Raw genomic sequence first — 6,000 nt, 5'->3', positions numbered from 1 at the left:
GGCCACATGAATCGTCTCCCCACCCTGAAGGGAGTAGTGCTTCCTCTCCACAGTTCAAAAATAACCAACAGCTTTATTGTTCAAGAAAACCTGCCTGCTGCTTGGCCTCACTTTCTCTCTCCCCTCTCTCACTTGTGCACACACAAACACTCTGCCCCCGTCTCCTTTAACAGATCTGAGAAACTGACAAATAGTCTTGGTTACGCCCTGGCTCTGAGGAAAGGAGGAAGAAAAAAAGAGAGAGAGATAGAGAGACAGAGAGAGAGAGAGAGAGAGAGAGAGGGGGGTAAAGGGAGGGGTTATGTGGACACTTGATGTGCTGACAGGACAGTGGTGGTCACACCCAAATTTTGGCGCCTGACCTTCTACAACAAACAGAAACACCCTTTCACATACGCACGCACGCATGCACACACACACACAAATAGTGTAACATCATCCTTCCCAAGTTTTCCAGTGCGGATCAGTTTTCTTTGCTCATCCTGCTGGTCCATGGAAGCAGTTAGTGACTCAGCAGGATGACTAAAATCGGCCTCATTCAAACTCCGGCCGGCCTGCTGCTCTGAGCTCATTCTCTGTAGGACTGTTTATACAACTCCAGCTATTGTTTGCCTTACTATTTCCATTTTTGAGCTTCGTTCTCAACAGCGCCAGCGGGCATGGGGAGACGGCGGTGGATGTTGTAAACTCTACAGTGTCTTGAAAATTTCTCACATCCCCTGATCTTCTTCCCTTTTGGTCAAATTTGCTTCCAGCTTATGTTTCTAGCAGCTTTGCATTTCAAGAGACCAAAATGATCTCACTCTTAGTGTGACTGGATGGAGAGTGTGGTTAATTTTCAAGTTTTTCTATAGATTCTCAGTTGGTTTGGACTTTGACTAGGCCACTCCAAAAATATCTCCACAGCATGACGCCTTCGCCATCATGCTTCTTGACATGATGGTGTGAATTAATGGTGTTTTTCAGTTCCCCACTATAGAGTGTTTCTCTCACTGACCACAGCACTTTTCTTCTTCTATGATTTTTCTTTCCTGAGCTGTGGATCTCTGCTCCTCCATCAGAGTTACCACGGATGGACGCTTCTCTGATTAATGCTCATAAGAACCGCTCTCTTAGTTTAGGGGCACAGCCATGTGTTGATAGGTATGCACACTATTTCGATGGCTTGAACAGAACCCTGTGAGACTTTCAAAGTTCAGGAAATTGTTTTATGTGTTAGGACTTTTCCTCAACTCTCTCTCTGTGACCAGTCTGCTGCGTTCCTTGGTTTTCATGATTGTTCCTTAATGTTCTCTAACAAACCTCTGAGACTTTCACAAAAGAGATGCTTACTAACTTCTTCTACTTCCAAAGCCAAATTATTGCACTGGGTTTTATCCACAGGTATCACAGTCAAGAGGTTTTAATGCAAACACACACTGCAGCTTTTAGGTTAATAGTAGTTAAAGAAAATAAAACAATTTTTATGCACTTTGAGGTTATTATGCTTTACGTTTTTGTTCACATAAAATCCCAACAAAAATGTGGCTGTCGTGTGAGAAAATGTACATTTAATGAGTTGCAACATGAGTTTCTTTCTTCATTAATGCTTGAGTAATTTATTTGTACTGTTTGACATTCCTGACCCAACCACCCATGACAGCTTCATAAAAACAACTATCTGAAATGTTTTTCTTTTGTTTGGTTTGGGGTTTTTTTACTTCTGATTTTACTGAACTCCTCAGAGATGACCAGCATCCCTCACCTCTTCCATCTCTCTGGATGCAACCGAGTTCGCTCCTTAACAATGTCATGCTTCACATGAGAATGTTAGAATTTTGACAAAATACAATTTATCCTGCTGCTATTTTATCAAACGTTGCAAATGCTGTTTTTAACGCGTCTTTTATTTAAATCAAACTTCCCCATTGAGTAAAACGAGACTTCTATAATCAACACTGAGGCAGAAGTTTTGATCATACAGAGCTCTTTGTGTCGGTAATTGATATCATCCATTAGGTAGATACAGGAAAAGCTGACCTGAGGACTGAACTGTTAACTCATGTTTAAAGAAATTAAATCTCAAGCTTAAAATGCAGGGAAAAAACAACAAAAAGGTAAAAAAAACATAGTAACAGATCAATCAGTTGTGTAATGCAAAATAAACAAGACAGAAGCCTGAAAATTACTGAGCTTTTGTTCTGTGACTGCAGAATATTGGACTTTAAGGACCAGAACCAGAACGAGGTTTGGATTTGGAAACCCAAACTGTCAGCAGCTTCATCCAGGTCTGTTATCTGCTGTACAAAAGGTCTGGCAGCTAAAAACAGCAACATGGTGGTGGTGGCATGATGATGAGGGGCTCTGCTTCACAACCTGACATTTTATAATAATAATAATAATAATCAGAGACACACCGGAAAATCTGGTTCTAAATGACTTAAACAATTATGTAAACAAAAATATTAATTTCCAGTTTTCATAAACACTTGATGTCAGTTGTTTGTGCCAAAAGTGGCACCATGCAACAGTTAGCATGCAAATTGTTCATTTTCACATTTATTTTCCTATCGGGTCTCACAGCCAAAATGTTAAAATGTGTTAGATAGATTACTTCTGAATTAACTGAGCACGGCGTTGCACTGCGGCGACACGTCCGCCAGCATCTCAGAGAGAGAAAGAGAGTGTGTGTGTGTGTGTGGTATCATGCAACAAGCACACACGCGGTGATGTTGAAAGACATGAGGGTGGATTATATGTGCAACATCCTCACCCATGCTTTGACACTTCGTAGGAACAACCTGCTCTTTTTCTTTCTCAATAGGTTTTGGGTTGTGACTCGTTGAAATAAAGTTTCTCATCAAACAGCAGCACAGGTTACTGCTAGAAAATGAAAAAGAAACCGCTTTACTCATTTGTGTCAAACCATTGGAGGAGATTACGATGACAATGTTAAATACTGATGATGAAAGTGAATAAAAGGAAACAGTTTTCAAGTTAGATGGTATGGAGTTGTTACTAAAAGTCAGTATTTTTGGTAACGCTTTATTTGAAGGGGTGTGCATAACACTGACATGACACCGTCATAAACATGACATAACACCTGTCATGAACATAAAGACGTCTTTATGAATGTTTATGACAGTTCTCATGAAGTGTCATTCGGTAAATAATGACACTTTTAACTTAAAGTTGCTCTAAAAGTTGCATTAAAAGTCCATTAAAAAGGCCAACTTTGCATTAAATCATAATTTACAAAATCATGCAAAGTTGGCATTTTTCATGGACTTTTACTGTCCTATGTTCATGACAGGCGTTATGTCATGTTTATGACGGTGTCATGTCAGTCTTACGCACACCCTTTCAAATAAAGTGTTACCGTATTTCTTTCTGTAGCAGAGAAAATGATCTCAGTTTGTAAAAAACACAACAAAACAACAACAAAAAAGCGCCAAATTTATACATAAGGCAACAGCTAAACTGGGAAAATTTCATGGGAGAAGCTAAAAACTTAATCAGCTCTCGACTCATAAGTGCTGATTCAGAGCAGGTTTCAGCTGCTCTGAATCAGCTGTAACCTGCAGCTCTAAATTCAAATCAAGACACCGTACTGTGGAGATAAAAAGAAAAAGATATATTTTTTATCAAATTAAGCCACACAAGCAATGTTTGGTTTAGAAAATAGCAGCAATAAACAATTCTCCTCTGAATTGGGATGTAGTGATTGCAACAGAAAACCTTGGCAGCGGTTCTGTTTTTTTGTTTTCCTCACAGAGCTTCTTGTTCCACCTGTGTTTTCTTGGCGCAGTTACAAACCATCATTATGCGCCACGAGAAACAGAAAATGAACAGAGAAGCTGTCAGAGATCTGAGATCTTGCGGTTCACAGCACCGCATCAGGCAGACCTGCTCAGGAGCAGAAGGTAAATGATCAGGATTTAGTGCTGCGTCAGCGCCTCGGGGTTTTTCAGTGAATCTGCCTTCTGTTGCTCTTCGCCGATGACTGCAAATCAGAAAAATCTTTCATTAATTAGCTGCAGCTAACAAGAGAAACTGATCTGAAGACACTTCTAAGATACAGTTTAAGATTAATTACTTTGAAAATGTGTGAAGACATAAATCATCCCAAGAGAACTGATCCGACTTTTCCTGAGTTTTATCTTTATTGTTTTTAGTCTCCGTCTGGTTTAACGAAACCCCAAATAATAGCAGTGAAAAATAAACACCTTACCACAGGTGTGTTTCATTTATTTCAATTTTGTACGCACGGCAGCCACATTAGAGAGAGATATTGAAATTTCCGAGTTAGGGAGAAATAAACTAAACCTGAAGTCGGGATCTTAAATTCAAAAGTTGGAGGAGTTTCAACAACCCAAACCTTGAAATTCAATATGGCTGCTTATAAATGCAAAACATAGCAAAGACATCCAGTGGAAATAAAAACTCAACACATGCCTTTTAAAGGATTATTTTTCGTTAACTTCACCAGCGCTTTCAACACCGCTTCTGCAGGTCAAAGGTCACAGTAAAAATGTATTTTCATCACAAAAAACCAAGAGTTGTAGCAGAGGAGTGCAGATGGCTGCACACACACTTTCCAAGTATCCCCCTTTCAAGAATTGAATGTATGTCTGTGCTTTGACTAGACCATTATAGCACATGACTATTTTAAACTATTCTATTATAGCTCTGTGATGAATAGAGGAAGGTCAAACTTAATCTCAGTATTCAGTCTGTTGCTGCCTCTAACAGGTTTTCTCCACGGATTGTTACCTATTTAGCTCCATCAACTCTAACTGGTTTCTGTGTCCTTTCTGAATAAGAGCTTACCCTCAGGATGATGCTGCCTACACCATGTTTTGTTGAGATGACATCATTATGATGTGCAGTTTTAGCTCTGAACCACACATTTGCATGTTTTACATGTTGGCCTGCATGTAAAACATGCCTCATGTTGCTCATAGTTGCTGCGTAGCATCTGTTATCTGCCGAGCTGGAAACTGGACCGCTCACATTGAAGAATCCACTGGTTTGCAGGTAAAACGCAGTGAAGGTGGACGTGACATTTCTGCCCTGTCCGGGTTCAGACATCCCTGGGTTTCAGCTGACACTCCAGACTGGGAACTGGGAAATTCCCACTACTGAGTGCAAATGGAAAGCAACCTGAAAGCCACACTAATCCAAAAACAGGATATTAGACACAAACAATCCAAAAGACTTAATTACACTGTAATGGATAGGAAATAGTGCAGTCCTTCTCCTCAGAGTATTGGTTTCTGGATGGAGTCGTTCGGTGGAGACGAGTGCAGTGGAGGGATGGGCTGAGCGAGTGTGGATGGGTAAACTGAAGCCAAATCAAATACAGCTAAACTTGGAGCACCGGCTCAGGTCCTGGCAGTGTGCAGACACACACACACGTACACACACACAACGTTCCTAGTCAGCGCAGTGTTTACACAAACCTGAGGCGGCACTCCAGACAGCAGGCGGTCCTGATCACTCAACCAGAGAACGAAGAGTATCTGCCCACAGATGCTGAGACTCAAACACGCCACCATCCTCCTGTGGCCTTTTCAACTTTTAACAGCAGCGGCCGCAATACAGCGAGTGTTCAGACGCACACGTGCTCTGTTTGCTGTTACAACACTGAGCAAATCGAAGTTAAACCAAAGGATCTCTGCAGATTAGCTGCTTTGTGCATGATGGAGGCTGCCCCTGGTGGGCTGAAGGGTGGGACCCCAAACTGAGCAGTCATGCTATTCAGTCACACCCTCAGAGGAAGGTGTGTCCGGCTTCTGGATGTTGTGTCAAGAACTCGACTCTTCTTGTTGCAGCTCCATGGAAAACGCTACTCGGCTCCAGTGTTTGGTTTGGATTAAGACATGAGGTGCCTGAAAAATACCTTCTTGGGTTCACTGGCGGTGTCAATTACAGCATCATCTCAATAGTATGAGGCTTCTATCAGGTCTGACATAAGAGGTCAAAGGTCGGGAGCAACGAGGTCTACCCGTGTCCCAATCC

Source organism: Poecilia reticulata, linkage group LG1, assembly GCF_000633615.1.
Source record: "Poecilia reticulata strain Guanapo linkage group LG1, Guppy_female_1.0+MT, whole genome shotgun sequence".
In the NCBI taxonomy this organism is placed as follows: domain Eukaryota; kingdom Metazoa; phylum Chordata; class Actinopteri; order Cyprinodontiformes; family Poeciliidae; genus Poecilia; species Poecilia reticulata.
Note: the sequence above shows the minus strand (reverse complement) of the source record.